Source organism: Suricata suricatta, chromosome 1 (assembly GCF_006229205.1).
Source record: "Suricata suricatta isolate VVHF042 chromosome 1, meerkat_22Aug2017_6uvM2_HiC, whole genome shotgun sequence".
NCBI classification, from domain to species: domain Eukaryota; kingdom Metazoa; phylum Chordata; class Mammalia; order Carnivora; family Herpestidae; genus Suricata; species Suricata suricatta.
Genome location: NC_043700.1, coordinates 26,339,431 through 26,358,634, shown reverse-complemented (window position 1 = coordinate 26,358,634; position 19,204 = coordinate 26,339,431). Strand labels below are relative to the sequence as shown.

At 39.8% G+C, this 19,204-nt stretch overlaps 1 protein-coding gene and 1 pseudogene across 6 annotated transcripts in view; one reads left to right on the top strand and one right to left on the bottom strand.

The window, feature by feature from the left end:
- The window catches only part of RBPMS (RNA binding protein, mRNA processing factor), a 169,629-nt gene that overhangs the window by 65,452 nt on the left and 84,973 nt on the right, over nt 1–19,204 (bottom strand). The gene's annotated exons all lie outside the window — the stretch shown is intronic.
- LOC115286559 overlaps nt 18,296–19,204 on the top strand; it is a 1,330-nt pseudogene continuing 421 nt past the window's right edge.

The window sequence follows — 19,204 nt, the reverse complement described above, 5'->3', positions numbered from 1 at the left end:
CGGACTGAATGTTGATGTTCTCCGAGAATTCATATATTGAAGCCTCCAATGTGATGGTATTTGGAGGTGCGGGCTTGGGAGGTAATTAAGTTTAGAGAAGATCTTCAGGGTGGGCCCCTAAGAAGGGGTCAGTAGTATGGTGGAGGAAGATATACGAGAGATCTCTCTCCAAAGGCACGCATCAAGGAAAGGCCACACGAGCACACAGTGAGAACTGTAACCAGGAAAGAGGATTCTCACCAGATACAGAATCTGCTGGTTAACACGATCTTGGATGTTCTCGCCTCCAGGATGGAAAGAATTGAATGTCTGCTATTTAAACCACCCCAGTCTACGGAATTTTGTTTGCCAGCCCCAGCTAATCTTGCTAACAGTTTTCTTTCCTGGGCCGTAGTTTCTAAATCCTTCACAGCAGTCTTTTCTGAACGTTCTATAGCCTCACACAGACAAATCCCCCTTCCCCACCAGCCCAATCTCCAATCCCACCTCTTCCCTCAACACAGGTGACTCAACCCACAGGAAGAGTCTTCTTCAACTGGTGTACGGCCCGGTATTTGATCACTAGAAGTCCTAACAATTGAATCTCGAAAGCTACGGAGAGCAATGAGCAACTCCTAAGGAAAGTTCAGACTCTGCATTTACACATTATAATGATTCAAACCCAAAGTCTGTTCACGCCATTCAGGACTATGTTGAAGGAATTCTTCTAAAGCATCCTTTTTCTCTTAAATGTAAGTAAAACTTACGAACTATTTGTAAATAAAGATTAAAAAAGATTTTTCTGAATTGTGGGCTTAAACCTCCCAATGCAAATTTGTTTCCTACTTAAATTGCATTAAGATTCTAAGCAAATTAGAAAGCTTAAAAATGCCATTTATTGCTCAAAAACTCTATCAAACCTCATAATCCTAAAAGGATAAGGAAAAAGCTAGTATAAAATACAATGGAAGGAAATGGGCAAGGTGAAGTTACCAAATCCTGAAGACTCAAGCATCTAGGGATAAAGAGAGTCACTGTTAAATGAATTCTAGCTTTTCCAGTGACTTGCTGAAGACAAAATGGAGAAAAAGTACTAACTGAATACGCACAAAGCCCACATCCTACTAAGTAGCTCTCCTATTTCTCTAGCTATTGTGATACTGGCTTCTCGGGCAGACTGCCTGGTACTGGAATGATTTATTGGCTGCAAATCATGGACTTGAGACATGAGACTGAATTATTCTGAACATATAGGCATAACATCATTCCAACTCCTTAGTACGGTCACTGGTCAGGGAGTAATGGTTTCCCACATGAGTGAGGAGAAAGGTTAGGAGGTTGCTCATGGGTGGCTCACTCAGTTAAGTGCCCTTGACTCTTGGTTTCAGCTTGTGTCATGATCTTACAGTTTGTCAGTTCAAGCACTTAGTGGACTCTGTGCTGACAGTGCGGAGCCTGTGTGATATTCTCTCTCTCCTCTCAGCCCCTCCCTCCACCTCTCTAATAAACTTTAACTTAGAAAACGGTAGGATTTATTCACTGAATAATACAAAGAAAGAAGAAAAGGGCTATTCTAGAATGATTAGAATATCCTTAGAGGCCTTCCCTCATATGCAATGTGTGGTCCTTGATAGAACAAAGCTGATGGAAAAGACCTATTGTGGAAAAATGCAGAAAACTAAATACAAAATGGGCATCGGTGATATTTGGGAATTGTCAATGATATGTGATATTACAGTAACTTGGGAAAATTTCCCTAGCTTTTAGTACTAAAATACAAAGACTATAAGTGACAAAATGTAATGATACAACATACACTTGCTTAGAAACACTTAGAAAAAAAGATGAAGTGAATGTGGCAAAATACTAAGTTCGTAAATTCTGGTGATGAGTTAAAAGATGTTCATTACTATATTCTTTACTTTTTGGTATGCTTAACGTTTCATGATAAAAAGTAAAAAAACAAAACTTGACCAAGCACATAACCTTTACACGAGACAAAAGAATCAACGAAATGAACTCCTCGAGGGAGTTGTGAGTTCACACTCTGGTGGTGGAGCTGTACAGGTGAACTAATGGTTAACAGATATTCAGTGTCTGCAGCCTCGTGAGAAACACAGCCAAGGCAGAAAGTGACAGGGGAGTGGGGGCGGCAGAGGCATCATAGAGGAAGTGATGGAAGAGCAGACACTGACCAGGTGGCAGTCCAGGAAAGGGCTCAGCAAAGTCCTGTGTGACAGGATGTAAAGGAGGGTCAGTATGTGCACGTACATGCATGTGGGGTGGGGGAGGGGAGATGACTGCACAAGCAGGCTAGGGTGAGACCACAGGACTTTTTGCGCCATGACGGGAAACTCTGGAATACGTGCATGGCTGAGACGCTAGAATGTTTTTAAACTGCATAAACAATATGATCAGATTTGGCAGATCCACGATTCTCAAATGTTAGCATGAATCAGAATCATCTGGTTGACTGCCCAAGGGCAGAGTCCCACACCTGGGGGTTTGATTCTACAGGTTTGGGAGAGGACCTGAGAATCTGCATTTCTGACAAGTTCCCAAGCTTGAGAATATTTGAGAATCACTGCAGTGGAGGGTAACTCCGGGAGTAAAAGGACAGCTGAACTCGACGGAGACGCAGCAGCGGACTGCGATGGCTGCTCTGCTTGCTGGTTTTTCTCTGGGAGGGCACCCAGAGGCGGATGCGTGCTCTCTAAGCCCTCACACTTCCCTAGCAACAGTTCTGACTCTTCAAGGAACAGATGCTGTCCATAGTGACCAATGTGGTTTTTCTCTTCTCAGGATTTCAACACTAAGTATTAGAAACATAGAAAATGGAGGTGGGCTGGCGTTAAGTCACCCTAACAGTCTCCTCCCACAGAAAAAGTCTCCAAACTCCTATCACTGAGTGAGGTCTTCAGAGCCATCCTGATGCCTGATGGGAGTCTTATTTGGTACATCCTTCACACCTGTAAGCTACCAGCTATCCCAGGATCTTTACAAATAGTCCTACTATTAAAGTCAGTTGGTTTGTCAGTTCTTGACAACTAGTTTAAGGGACCATGAAAGCACTCATTTAGAAAAAATACCGGTAAATAACAAGGCAAAACTGTACACACACACACACACATACACACAGATGTCCCTAGCCACAGAAGGTTAAAAAAAAAGATTGTCAACAATGTTTAATGGGTCGGGGGGCAGGGAAAAGGGGAGATTATATATATCTGTGTGTGAATGCTTTATCTGTGTAAACCCACAAATATTCATGGTGAAACCAGTTAACCTGTTGACTGTGATAACTCTGATGGTGATAGTGGGGAGAGAGGGAGAGAACACTGGTTTTGTATTGAGTTTCTCACAAATACATTTGAAGTTATACATCTGATAGATTGAAAGACTAAAGGGAGAGAGCTCAGAGAAGTGATCTCCTAGGGAGGGCCAGAAGAGGCAGAGCAGAACCACAGCACACAGCACTCTACCAGGTATATTAGTGTCTTATTTTTTTTTTAATATTTTCAAATAACTTCAGGTTTACAGAAAAGGTGCAGAGGTAGTACAAAGAATTCCCCTCTGCCCTTTGCCTAGATTTCCCCCACCTAATTTTGTTTCCTCCCTGAACTGTAGAAGAGTAAGAAGTTGAGGCACAATGCTCCTTTACCCTTTCCAGTTAGAGTTCCCAAAAGCAAAGATTATCCGTTTTCCTGATCCAGGATCTAGTCCAGAATCATACACAGGATTTAGCAGGCATCTCTTTAACTCTCCTGAAATATCTTCCTCTGTCCTTGTCTTCTGAGACCTTGACAATTTTTTAGGAGTACAGGCTATTTTGTAGAATGTCCCTCAATTTGGGCTTATCTGATTTGTGTCTTGATTAGATTCAGGTTATGCATTTCTGGCAGGAATATCACAGAAAAGATGTGTCATTCTCAGTGCACCGTATGAGGAGGCACATGGTGTCATTTTTGTCCCATTACTAGTGATAACTCTGATCACTTGCCAAGCTTCTGCACTAGTAAGGTTACTTGTTTTTTTTTAATAAAGATCTCATAGGGAGATACTTGAGACTATAAAAATATCAGATTTTTGTTAAACTTTCACCTACTAGTTTTTCCATTGAAAATTCTTACCTGGGGCAACCATTACTATTGCAGTTGCCAAATGGTGGCTTGTAATCCCATCATTACTTCAGTGTTATTTTCTACCCTAAAGAAGAGCTCTTTTGTTCCATATATTTATTCATTCATTCATTCGTTCACTCATGTATCAGTACTGATTCATGGTTTATTTGGTTTTATAATTTGTAATTACTATTTGTTTTGGTACTCACATTGCCCCAGATTTGTGTGTATGTACACACACACACACACACACGCACACACACACACAGTTTTCACATACATATCTATTTCTCTACATCTATTTAGATATATTAAAAATACAAGTTTGCACTGATGGCTCTAATCCCAACCTCACACCACTGGGTTAATTCTAGCCTTCCCTTTCCATATTCACTGCATCCTAGAGTGAATCAATGATACATTTACTTATTTGCTCAATACAGGAATGTACACTAAGTACTGTCAGAATTGCTATAACAGTATCCATATAAAAACAAACCTTTTAATTAAAGTTCAATATTTATGGTTCTTTTTCACCTTTTAGCCTAAAAGTATACAGCCAGTATGCATATTCAAGAATTATTTGGGTAAGTTCTCCCCATCCCCTCCCACCTTCTGTGGTTATATTACTCATCTGAAATATAGTCAGATTCACTGATTTTGGTATTTTAATCTATGTATTCGTAGCAGGCAAAACTGTTTTTACTACTTAAAAAGTTAAAGTTGATTCAATAACCCATTCATCAATTTTTATATATGCAGACCAAAGAGTGGAGAACTTAGCATTTTAACACCCCCTCCTTACCACTGGTTATAACTTCCTGAGATACTGAAACTTTAAAGGGAACCATTTAAATTACCAGACATTTCTAATCAAATTTATTGTAGGTAATTTTTCATTTTCAATTTCTAACTGAAACAGGATGAGATGTTTTAAAATGTTTTTTAGAGGGGGAGGGAGAGGGGGAGGAGGAGCATTTCACACATACTCCTTTCCACCCAGTAATCTAGCAGATCTGATCTGTATTGATGTACTGAGTCAGAGAAAACAGGTTTTTGTTGTTGTTTTGTCAAAGGCAAGTAATAAAGTTATCAGCAATTTCATAAGATTCAACTTCATATACTGAAGAGTTTCCTGGTTGGTTCTAACAGGCTTTTTACTGCCCCTCTCTCCCCATACCCAATTCCAAACGAAGACCCACTTCTGCTCTAAAGGCATGTGGAGCATCCAGAAAACCTTGCCTAGCCAGGCATTTGTGCTGAAAAGGAGCAATAAATGCCTTTTAAGTTACAGGTTTTAACCAATTCATTCAGACTTTCTAATACAGAAGGAGAATAATCTGTCACCAGATACTATACATACAATAAAACCTCAGTGCTTAAAAATCCATTTTCTTCTGTAACAATCTGCTCAGCTCTTCCTTAGTCTTGAGAAACTTCTAACCTTCACAAAGGAAGTCAATGAAGCCCCATCTTGTGTCCAGGAAATAAAAAAATAGAGGCAAGGAGCTCAAGTCAAGGTCAAACTTAGTAGTAACCGCTCTCTGACCTCATAAGCTAATCTCAGTACCTGGAGCTTGTCATCTTCTCCCCACTCCACACCTCCCTTCTTATCTTCGTTTCTGGTACCAAACCACAGACCTGAGAGCTGGAGTTCTGATGTGCCTCTTCAGGTTTACCCGAGCAGTGACCCCAATAAATCTTCAGGGCTACTTCTTAACCTGCCGCAATAAACTCTAAGACTCAGAGCTCCACCAGGTGGTAGCTGATCTACCTGGTGGCCACTGCTGGCCATCCTTCTCAGTGAGCCTAAGTTACACCTCTTTGTGTTTTCATTTCCCTTTTTGAAAGTAGTGATTATTATCCCACAAGACAGAGGAAATCAGTATGGTGGGACTGGGGCTTGGGGCAAGGGGCAGCGGGGGTGGGGGACCGATTTCCTTCTAAATTTTCAAGGATCAAATAGAGAAGCTGAATATTGCTAATTTCTATAAACAGCAGTACATTAAACATTATCTATGGGGAAGAAAGAACCAATTCAATTCTCAGGAGTAACAAGAGACTAGCATACTCTGTTGATGGTGTATGAGTGCTTTGTAAAGCACTCATATTCTAATTTATGGAGATCACAGATTTGGTAGAGTTTTAGTCAATAACTCTCCGTTTTCTCAGCAATCTGTTTGGCTTCCTACAAAACTTACTGCTCCAGAACCAGTTTCCACTGCTATGAGACCAAGCTGATAAAGCAGCTAATAAATAGGACAAGCTAACAAATAATACTAAATAAATAATGATTATTACCTATATGTTGTCCTCCAAAGATTTCCAGTCATCATAGTATGTGGGGGAAGATTTGGCCAAGAGATGGACACGCTGGTAGTGGCTTAATTATACTTTACTTCATTCTAAAGATTTTTCATCCCATCACAAAAATGTATTCGAGTCCTTTCTTTCTAAATAACCCAATACTGAAATCCATTTTATTTATGACTTTGATTTCTATTTAACACCAATTTAACTAAAAAATTAAATGCTATTCTGAAATTAGAGTATGTTATTCTTTATAGCTTTATGAAATATAATTTATACTCTAAATTCACCCTTTTGGGTACAATTCAATGAGTTTTCATATAGTCACAGACTTGGATAACCATCACAACTAGAGAGCTCAGTACATTTTCGTAGCCCCTAATAGAAACTCATCATCAGTCACTCATTCCTCTCTCCTCTCAACCCTCCAACCAGGAATCTACTTCCCGTATTGGAATGTGCCTAGTTATTCTGAATATTTCATATAAGTGGAACTGTACAATACACGGTCCTTTGGAACTACCTTCTTTCACAGAGGGTAACATTTTTCGAAGTTCATCTATATTATACCACACAGAACTTCACCTGTTTTTATTGTTTCATAATAATCTATTGTACGAATACAATGTATCTTGTTTATCCTTTTATTGGCTGATGCACATGAAATTGTTTCCTCATTTTTGGCTGCTATAAACACTTGCAAGTTTTTGTGTGGATACAATTTTTTAAGAGTAGAATTGCTGAATCATGTAGTAACACTAGGTTAACATTTCTGAAGAACTGTGGAACTGTTTCTCAAAGTGGCTATGTCATTTCAATCCCATGACCAATGATGGAGCGTCCCAACTTTTTCACATCCTCATCTACCCTGGTCATCGCCTTTTTATCTTAGGTATCCTAATAGGTGCAAAGTGGTATCTCACTGCATTTATCTATGCTGCTATATTTTAAAACATTTTATAAAGAGGGCTAATAATAAAAGCCTCCTATTTTCAAAGAGCATTTTGGCTACCTAGGGACCACAAATCTTTCAACATATAAAAAAATGAAGTTGAAAGAATTAACTTTTACCTCTTAGAAGTTAAAAACAAAAGTTAGAAATACAAACTGTTTTCTGAAAATTGACAGGTCATTCCTGCCAGAAAGGAGGAGGTAAGTACATACTTTAGAGATACCTGAAGTCTGAGGGGACCAAAATATAGTTACGTTTTCTGAGTATTGTCAGCTTTCTCTTCTACAGGCAGCAAAAAATATTAAGATTAGAAACAGACTCTAGACAAAGTACATGTAAAAGTTTTCTTAAGAGTCTGAAAACATTACTACATTCAGCTGGAGCCTTAAAATGACTCAAGCCAAAGAGAAACGTTCATCTAAGTAATCTGTTCTGGAGACGAGGCTCAGAAACAAAGTGTGGAGGGGAGTTAAAGTGTGCATGTAATAAATATAAATAGAAAAGATGACTAGAAAAATATAGGGAGTGTCGGGCGAAAATGAGTGCCACAATTTAAAAAATGTTTTCCAACATATAATTTCTGAAAACAAAGGAGTAATTTTTTTTTTTTTTTTACCATTTATAAAATGTAACAAGACCACAACTGTCTGAGTAAAGATCACAGAAGCAGGTTGCTACAAGAGGTCTGGGTCAGGTTCTCTGATCCTTAGTAAAGGGCTATCTACATAAAGCATGAAATTCAGAGAATATTATGACTTAATTTTTGGGACCACCTAATCTAGTAGTTTTGAATCATGGGCAGTACTCCTCACTGCCCCGTCCCCCACCAACCCCAACTCTTTAGGGGGGTTTGGAAATGTGTGTGTGTGTTCTGGGGCTGTTACGAGACTTCAGACCATGCCGGCATTCGGCGGGAAGGAGACAGGAGGTATCAGAGTCCTACTACCAGGGCAGTCTGACGCAGCATAAACACGGTCTCACCCAAAAGGCCAATAACATCCCCAACACAGATGAAGACATTCAGGCGCAGAAACATCAAGTAATCCACCTAAATTCATAGCTGACTGGGAGAATCTCGAGTTCAATTTTCTGACTCCCATTATCGTGTACACGTGTACATTACAGTTCTGTGAAGTTCTTGATCTCACAAAAACTGCATTATTTTCTGATGATAATGGAGGTTGTTGTTCCGTTTCCACTGTGTTGAAATTTAGGTAGATGTGGGATCCCACACGGAGGGAGGAGGAGAATCTAGCACATGCGAACCATATTTCATACTTTCCCTAAATAGGGCATTGCTTGCAAAAACATCAGGACTGTTAACACAACAGCCCGTGCTGCTGGGTCACTGCCTATTGAGAAACGCCTTGTTCTTTTTCTTAATCCAACTACCTCAAAAATCCTGGCTCTGGGTTTACCTTAGAATAAACGGATTTATTTATTACTCATTGTCCTTCCTGCCTAAACAGTCATTTGAAAAGAATGTGTCCCTCTCCATTGGCAACATATCTTGATCATACTTGAAGAAAGTGACTCCTTTCCCAGGCCTTTCTATAGGTCTATGTGGCCCTTGGGCTGAAGCTGAGCTACGCATCCATGTACAATTCCTTGTTCCACTGCCTACTAGAACAGTCTTCCAGGTGAATATGAGGTTTTTAGAGGTTTATCCTTCTTTTTAACTCTTCGAATAAAAAAAATTGTATAATTTTGATTCTAAACCAGATGTTCCATAAACACAATGACACTAACCTGTTTTGAAAGTTTAGTGACAAAGGAATGTGTGTTGGGGACACCCAGCCTGGAATGTCTCTAGAGTTTTATCCTTGATTTTTAGCCTATGTAACTTCTCCCCGATAACATTGTGTGACAAGCTCAGTTCTTGGTGTTCTGTTAGAATCTGCCTGGGCATAGTAGAGAAGCCCATTATCAACTTTCAGTAGGCATCTTTCCTGGGTTGGGAATAAAAGGATTTTTAATAGTATTTCCTACTTGACTAGGCCACTTCCTAGAATACAGGTTTTATCGTTGGCTTCATTTTTATTCAAGTCAGTAACAGCATACAAATTCACACTCTCTCACCACCAAGCCAGACTCCTCCGGTGAAATGCAAAAAGGACGGACCTGCCCCAACAATAAAAGGAGGAAAATCTTGTTTCTATTCCCTTAAATCCAGGACTAGGAAAAAATTAGGAGCCGATGGTCCTGATGAGTCCCCTTCCTTTTACTGGTAAAGGCAGGGAAGAAAAAAAAAAAAAAAAAACGATACTCCAGAAATATCAGGTATAGTTACAGTGACAGTTACAAAAGAGCGCCCTAATTGAAAGTCACAACCAATTTTGGGTGGCCTCTCCTCCCAAAAAGAGGCTTAAATTGCTACAAGAAGGAGTGTGCTTTGGAGTCAGCTATTCAAATCTACTTCCACCGAAACTTTCTGTGCCTCAGTTTTGTCAGCTATCAACTAGAAATGAAAACGGTCTTCATCTCATAAAGTTGCTTGTCAGAAAATAGCTGTGTTGGCACACCTGGGTGGCTCAGTCGGTTCTGTGTCCGACTTCAGCTCAGGTCAGGATCTCAGGTTTGTGAGTTCAAGGCCTGCACTGGGCTCTGTGTTGACAGCTCAGAGCCTGGAGCCTGCTTCAGATTCTGTCTCCCTCTCACTCTTTGCTCCTCCCAGACTCGTGCATGAGTGCTCTCTCTCAAAAGTAAACATTTAAAGAAGAAGAAAGCTGCGTCAATGGTTGAGGATTGGCATCTGGTAAACATTCCTGTGGCCCAGCGCTCAGCAGCTAAGGAGCTACCACTCCTAAGCATGGACCGGTAAGGATTTCTTCTCTTTTGGTTTTTCTGGAAAGATGCTTCTACCACTGGAAAAAGGGGGGATTCATAACTGGGCGATTCTCACAACTGGACCAAGCAGGATTATCTGCGCTCTTGTCCAAGCTAGTCCTGTGTAATTTCAAGTTCTTTTATTCCACCTGGTTTCATTTCCTCCAAACACCCCCCATCCCTACCAGGGACCTGATGCCGGTCCTCTGCCTCCTCTTGTCCAATTCTGTTAGTTCACATAACGTGAGTACCTTTGGGGGCCTGATTGCTAACTACAGAGACTGGGTCTATTTTCTGGGAGAATTAGGTAGAAGCAGATCAGAGGGATCTGGGGCTCCACTTGACTGGACCATCCGCCAACTAAATTTATTTCTTTTCTACTAACGCACACTTTTTTGTTAGCCAGCCAGCCACCCCCTGTGTACATAACGAAGCCCAGGAGAATCTGCTTTGTATAGGATGACTGTAAAGTCATGACAGGGTCTTTGAAGAAGCTATAAGCTCCATCTTAAACATGTCAGCAGAATCCGAGTCAAACAGAGTTTATTTTCCAAAGGGTTGAGAGGGCACGACTGTTTGAACTTTTGCCACTATGTTCTCAAATGGTCCCTAAAAAGGATGATGGGAAGACCTGGACTCTGACAATGTTAGGAAGGAGAGGTCTTCACTTCAGGCACAGTTACCCATCATAGTGACGCTCTGAAATAGATAATACTATGTGGAAAGAAACCCAGGCCAGAGCGCAGAAGGCCTCCTTTCCTTCCGGAATCCTGATTCTGAGGACTTTGAAGGTAAACAGAGGTCAGCTGCTCTGGTCGGGACAGAGGCACTTTTTAGAATCCTTCACACACAAACACCAGATGTGGCTGGAGCTGCAAGCCGTCCCTTTCACCGTGTGGGCCGAATGCCGCCACCTCTCAAGTTCTGTTGGGACGGCTCGACTACACAGGTCAAGCATCCCTCTCCTCCCTGTGCAAGGGGAAAGGCAGCAGCTACAGGACCACTGTTTACTCCGACTAGCTGCTCAATGAAGCCACTCAACAAATGGCACTACCAATGAAAGCTCGAAAGGAAGCAGAGCCCACGTAGTATTTTCATTTGGTTAAGGTTTTGACCGTGACAGGATCTGAAGTAATATCAAAACAAACATATATGGCCCACATCTGCTTCATGACGGCTATTACAATCCAGCCTGATGACTGTCCCTCCACTGCAAATCGACAATCCTCAGATTGTTAATGGTAACTTCATTCATTTGGGAAATAAAGAGGTTCTCAACCAATACTTCCCCATACTTGTCCAGAACCTTATGGCTATCACAGCAAAGACTTCTGAGTCATAAAACAAAGTGTCATCAGTGTACATGATTTCTAGGTGGTATCGTTTCTCTGTGGAAAGTCCAAATCATAGGCTTCCATCAGTGAGTTTGGCATGGAAGAAAAAAACCTAAACAATAAAGCCAATAAAAGAAATCACAACCTGATTCTTAGCCATAGTTTATATTACTAAACGAGGTCAGTTGAGAAAATATCCTTCTTTGGTCACATAGTATATCTAAGGAGGAGAAAACAAGGGTGTTTATGCATAAATTCACTATTAATTATAATTACAAAGCTAGATTAAATCTCTAGTGAGGTTTAATTAGGAGCATCATTTTCATAAAGGCAACACATGTGCTCACACAATCTTGTACCATTGCAAAACCCAGGATTAAACTGGGGAGGGAGTAGTTTCTAATACTAATTACATTTCCAATATATCATTAATAAAGGACCATACAGAACCTTTAAGAAAAAAAGGGCGACCAGTGCTGAGACTAGCTTCAAGAATGGTGTGAGCCTTTCATGGAAAAGGCAATCATACTAATTACAAACTAATCTTCTAATCATTGAAAAGGAGACCACCCTGCTTCTCTAACACATATTAGGTACACGCCAGGCAAGGTAATAGATGCGTATGGGTTTGTATCAAAATACCTTATGAACTCTTAGATTAGATGATTAACATCATGCAATATAACAAAAGTTAGAATTCTACAAACCAAGTATTCTTTGTCTATGTAGAAAAGCATAGGAAAAGAAGTCCTACTTGTAAGGCAGGCAGACTAAGAAGATACATTTAACACACTCCTCTTTTAGGTTGACCTGAAGTGCCTGTTGCAGCCTTGGAGGAACCATCTTAACTTTCTGTATCTTCTCTAAGGATCATTCTGCAACGTCTACTTGGAACCTTTACTAGTGGCTGATGTAGGAGAAACAGACATGGAAAGAGGGCACGAGAAACAAGTGCTGATATAAGCAAACGCTACAACTGAAAAGACCTTCACTTCAGCTTTCCAAAACCATTTTGGAAAGACTTCCAGTTAAAGATTAGACACAACCGCCCACAACAGGCCACCAAATATATTTTTATAAGCCTTGTTCCTACTGTCCAATTTTTCATCAACGAACAACCCTCCTCTCAACAAGATTCAGGATTGAAGATCCAAGATCCTCGACAAGATGTATGCACAACCTATACATAACCAAGTTTAGGTCATCTTAAAACTAAATACCAATATGAAGTAAAAATGTGTTCATGAGTGTTAATGATTTTTAAGCCACACAACAGGATAATGGAAATTCTTTAGTAAGGCTATATTACATTTGAAAATAAATATTTTTAGAAGTCAACTTTATATCCTCAACTTTACTGGGGACAAAAATGAGTGCTATCTACACCAATAAATTATTTGTTCTCAAAGTCACATATTAATACCACCACAGAGGCACCTGGGTGACTCAGTTGGTTAAGTGTCTAACTTCATTCAGCTCATGTCATAATCTCACGGACTTCAAGTTTCGTGTTGGGCTCTGTGCTGACAGTTGACCTGGAGCCTGCTTTGGATTGTGTCTCACTCTCTCTCTGCCTCTCCCCACTTTGTCTCTCAAAAATAAACATCAAAACAATTTTTTAATACCACTACAATCAATCCACGGGTGGGAAAAATCTGTTCTCTGATGAATACAGTAAAAATACAGAAATAAGGATAGAGACTACAATTGGCTTCTTAAACTGGTTTTTAAAAAACACTATATAGCACAGACCTTGCAAGCTCTCTTTCCAACCAAGAGTTTGGGGCTTAGGCACAAGTTAGTAGGAAAGAATGTAAACAATTAAGCCCAAACTTCAGAAATTAATTGCAAAGGACTTCCTGTGCTGCACTAAGAGGAAGACTAACGTGGGTCATAACTGATCTCACCTCTCTCTCTGAGCAACTTACATCACTGCTCTTCCTCTGTTCTAATGTACCGCCTCAAGGTCATTTACTGGGGAAACTAACAAGGCGGAGGCTAACCTCTCTGCAAAAAGGCTGACAATTAACTAAGGAGTCTCATTGTCTTCCAAATAAAAGAGTTTATTTGGAAAGGATATGGGGTCTTTGGTTTTAAACAGATTCAACTGCACCCTGAAATGGACAAAGGAGGGGGTGTTTGTTGAGTTTGCAATATTCTGAAGACTTGAAAATATTAAGGACCATACTGCAACTGTTTCCCAAAAAAGCTCCAAGAAAGGACTGATAAATCAATTTACCATTATAATAATCTTTTTAAAAAAATCTTAAATGTTTTTTTATGACTTATTTTTGAGAGAGAGGCAGACAGACAGCATGAGCAGGGGAAGGTCAGAGAGAGGGAGACACAGAATCTGAAGACAGATTCCAGGCTCTGAGCTTTCAGCACATAGCCTGATGCAGGGCTTGAACCCACGGACTATGAGATCACGACGAGAGCCGAAGTCGGACACTTAACTGACTGGGCCACCAAGGTGCTCCAATATATATCGATCTTTAGAACCACCCTGAACCCAGTGGCATTTGGGATTCCACAGACATTATTTTAAAATCAGACTATAGCAAAGGGAGCTTAAAGAATAAAAACCAGTTTTCTGTGAAGGGCCTTATCCCCATTAATTACCAGATTTCTTACTATTGAGTGGAAGTGGCTTTGTAAAGATCTCATTTACTTTGATCCTTAATGCTCTTTGAGAGAGACACTATCAACAGAATATTAATGGGAAGAAAACTGCGGTCTGGAGGAGGGACATGGATCAGTATGTGGCAGACTCTGGATGTGAACCAGGTCAGCTTGACCGACACCTTGATTACACTGCCTTTGACTAGAAAGCCTCTAAGACATGCTAAGTGGTTACCAAGAAACAATTTTTCTCTGTTCTCCTCTCAAGTCTCAATATAGAGATTTAGGACCTTTTCCCAGGTACCAATATAGTTAACACTTCACTGTTATGAAGAAACACACAGAACTTTCCCCAGGTACCAATATAGTTAACACTTCATGTTGTACAGAAACACACAGAACTACCCTACCAAATACACAGTATGTTTTTAGTATTCTGGTGAACACCCCTGCGGATAAACCAAGATGACGTGGTGAAGGCTGGAAAAGTCGACATCTTCCTGCTAGTTAGGTAGGAACTTTCTAAACCTAAAAAGGTTTCTGCCATTAGTGTTTTCATTTATTTAGCATCCTAAGATGTGTAAACACCCTGATTCTCTTTCATAACCTTGTTGTTTACTTTTTTCACTGGAATGTATCTAGGGCCTGTAACCCTGAAGAGTTTCTTCTGCCTTCTGTTCAATATTCATTTGCCGAATTACACTGGCCTTCTACGGGATTACTAAAAGTCCATGAAAACCTATACTGTAAATATTGTGTGAATTCTGACTTTTATTCCTATTTTTGAAGAGTGTAGAAGTACTTTATATTATACTTTGCCTGTTTTTGTTCCTTTATTATAAACTAAACTGCTTGAGAACATGGATTCCTTTCCATTTAAACTTATTTTCATTTCCCATAATACATTTCCAAATTTATTCTTTAGGTTCTGTGTATTTATTCACCAAAAATTTTGAGTGATGTTTTATGTAAGGCAAACATAGGACAAAATGGATTAAAAATGATTCAAAAATACAAGAGAACCATTGGATACCACTTTACACTAGAAATTTTCTACACAATTTCAGTCTCTGGGGGCATTATTTAGATCTTTTAATTTAAAATTTTAAGACATTAATCTTTAAAATTAACTTGCCCCACAATGGCTAGAAAACAAAAACTTAGATCCTTTGATTCAATGTTCAAGAACTCAAGGTACCATTTAATTTTTTTTGATAATTCTCTATTGAAACAACTACATTTTTAGAAATTTTAGTCCTAAAAATGTATTTCATGGTTTATTTTTGAATAAATATTAGCCTTTTGAGACAGTATTGTTTATAAGACTGTAGATTAGTCAGTATAATCACATTCATTAGAACTATTTATTCTTCTTAATCCCATTATTTACATGCAGATATATATATATCTTCATGTTCCCGAAGATTTACTCTAATTCTCCCCTTCATTTCTATGTATATAGAAGTCCTGGACTATCATGGCTCTGTAATTTAGAAGTTTTTGATGTTCCTATATCATAATTATTAAATATCCATTAAAATAGCGTGAAAATATTACACTAATTATGAAGAAAAAAATAACTCACGTTGTATATACTTATATGTAAATAAGAACATAGCCATTGGCAAATGTCTTGTCAAAACACTGTATTCTGGGGCACCTGGGTGGCTCAGTCAGTTGAGCGTCTGGCTTTGGCTCAGGTCATGATCTCACGGTTCGTGGGTTCAAGCCCCACGTCAGGCTCTGTGCTGACGGCTAGCTCAGAGCCTGGAGCCTCCTTCGGATTCTGTGTCTCCCTCTCTCTCTCTCTGACCCTCCCCTGCTCACGCTGTCTCTCTCTCTCTCTCAAAAATAAAACATTAGAAAAAACAACACTCTATTCCACTTTAAGCGGGGGGTGGGGGGACGGTGAAGGGGTGGTCAAGTCCCATCCCTACTCCCCAAATCTTTAAAATGTTCTAAAGCATTCCAGTTATAGAGTAAGACAAAAGCTTTTTGGATCAAAAGTTAAAATCTGTACAGAATTTCAGAAACATTAAGGCAGTGTCAAAGGGAGCCCTGTAATCACTAGTCATTAGGATGGTATGATCGTTCACTAAAAAATAAAAAGTGATTTTACAATAAAGAGTGATTTCAGGGGCCAAATTGTGCTGCACTGCAGAAAAATCAGCAATGTGACTGGCCTAGAGAGCTTTCATTCTAAAACTGGCCCAGCTTCTTAGCTAAAAAGAGTCCTAGCAAGTAATTCATTCTTTGCACTTTGTGTTCCACAAACACTAACTTTATTTTCTACTTACATTTACAAAAGAGGCAAATATATTCTCAGCATTTCTGAAACACCTGAAGAACCACGGAGATAGGTCAATACGAGAGAGCATTTTTAAAAGGGAGTTTAAGTTTAAACGCTGGATCCTCAAAACAGGCTGCACTGCGAAGTCTGAGGGCTGTTTCACATAACCCTCTAATAGCTGATGAACTTGAGATTTCCACATGTACTTCTCATTGGAATATAAATCAGTTTATGTGTGACAATCAGTGGCTCCTTCCTGCTTGTTTCCTTTGGGGGATGATGCTAATTAACATCTCTTAGAATTAAAAAAATTTTTTTTAATGTTTTTTGAGAGAGAGAGCAGGGGAGGGGCAGAGAGAAAGGAAGACACACAATCTGCTGCACACTCCCGGCTCTGAACTGTCATCTTGGAGCCTGAGGTGGGGCTTGAACCCATGAACCGTGAGATCATGACCTGAGCCGAAGTTGGCTGCTTAACTGACTGAGTCACATAGACGCCCCAACACTTCTTAGGATTCCTTAGTACATTGTATTGTCCAGTTTTTTATGTGAATGCTTAACACAGATTTAAATAACCTACTTTTCTTCAGGCAAAGACTCTAATTAGAAATTTAACCAATTCTTCACAGAACAGCTTTTAAATTATTTGCTGCACCATCCTAGGAACATTTTAGAACAATCCAAAAATGCAGGACCATTACAGAGAAAAGTACAGAAAAATAATCTGACAGATTCTAGAACTTATTAAACAATAACGCACTAGGCATTACTTTTTTTTTTTTACATTGTATTCAGGTTATGAGTCACTTTTTGTGATGCAACTTTTATGGAAAGCCTATCTCATATTTCTTTGATGGGACTAGATGGATTGAGTTTGTCAAGCCCCAAAGTGTACAGAGTTGAGAAAAAGAGGTCAATAATCTTGCATTATGGCAACTCTATAGTGACCGGCACAGGCATAGTCCTGAACCCGGTGACGTCAAATGGCTGCCTTAGAACTTTGCAAGTCAAGAGTGTGCAGTTATAAACAGATTTAACTGATAAACATTAGATCGGACTCATGATCTCATGTGGCAGCCGCGCATATTTCCCATCCAAAAGTCCCAGCTGGGATCACGCTAATTGGGCCTCTTCAACCACATTGAGCAATAGGCAAAGAGAAATTTACGGAGAAAATTTTAAAACTGATAAGAAACATATTGACATAGTGCCTGGTGAGGGGGAGCTGAAATACACCATCTGGATGCTGTGTTTGTGAAGACTTTTGTTTAGTGGAAATAATTCACCTAACTCACAAGCTGTACAAATATTAAGATCGAAAGTCCTAACTTGCACAACCTATCAGGAAAACCTGTAATACAGGAAACAGAGACTGTTGTCCAGACTTCTGTCAAACTGAAGCCAAAATGTCTTTGTGTGGTGAATGCCTTTCTTGACCGCCCTGGTGTCCCTCAGTACTCAGGGTCTGTACCAGCACTTTATGGCTACATCTTTTCACTAAGAAAGTATACTCGTGGTAGAGGTTCGCATTTAGAACGTCCGCAAGTGTTTTTGCATGGTGATTTCCTTTTAACACTTTTGGAAGTGAATATATCCCTGTGAGGAGGAGCCCAGTATAGAACTAATGGATTCATTAATACCATACTGTTTGGTAATTTGATAGATGGAGAGCTCAAGCTATTCAACAAAACTGAAATTGTGTACAAGGCTGGAATCACTGTGATATAAATAACCACAGTGTTTACTTCAGTGCCGGGAATTTATGGGGATGGAAAAGCTAAAGTTTCCCTAGATTAGTTCGGCTGTTTTTTCAACATGTGACAGTATCCAGTACCTTTTCTACATGCTTTCTTAGAAAGTAATGACTTTCCTGGAGCAGTCTGGGACTGTCAGGGCCGAGACGCGTCCTCCACCCACAGCGGCCATAAGCACCCCAGCAACAGTGGAGCTACAGTGGCCCCCGAGCCAGAGGGCCCAGCCCGAGCTCAAAGAACAAAGATGACAAACTCAAGGAACATAGGTCAAAAAGAAAAACATTTTTTGTATACAAAGAGGAAAATTACATATCCAGTAGAGACCAGAAAGTGATGACTTCTGAGGGCCAGGTCCATGAAGAGTCAAAAGTTATGAAATTTAAGACAAAAATGGCTGGGAAAGAAAATGTCAGTTGACCTCCTGGGAACAAAAATAATATAACAATGGAAAAAAATTGTATTCCTTTATAGTCTTCTAATGAATTAACTAATTCAACTACGGTAATTGATACACCTAATTTTGAGGATAGTAATCAAACTGGGCAGTTGGTATCATTTAAAGATGACCCTCCAGACCAACATTTGATATTAAGCCAAGTGTTTCACCTTAAAAACAACTATAAAAAACAAATAATGACAGAAAAACCAAAGCAAGATGCTAACATGTCCAAGAAGCTTGTGCTTGGTTCGATCTTTCCGTGGCTGAATTGTTCAGTCTAAGATTTACTCATTTAGAAAGCCTCTACAAGTCATAGAGGAGAGTTCTGCAGCAACAAAGAAACTTTGGACCACAGTCCCTAAAGACACAGGGCCTCGGCGCACCAACAGCAGCAGTGTGACAGTCAAAAGCGATAGAGCCTCTAGCATGACAGCTACCATGAAACTTGTGAGCACTATATCTCAGGACAGACAGCTTCTGTGACTTCCTGTTAGAAGACACCGCGACAAGGCTCAGGACGCTGTGAGACAAGGCATTGCTAGAAGCTCTGCCAATGTTATGATCCAGAAAGGGCCTC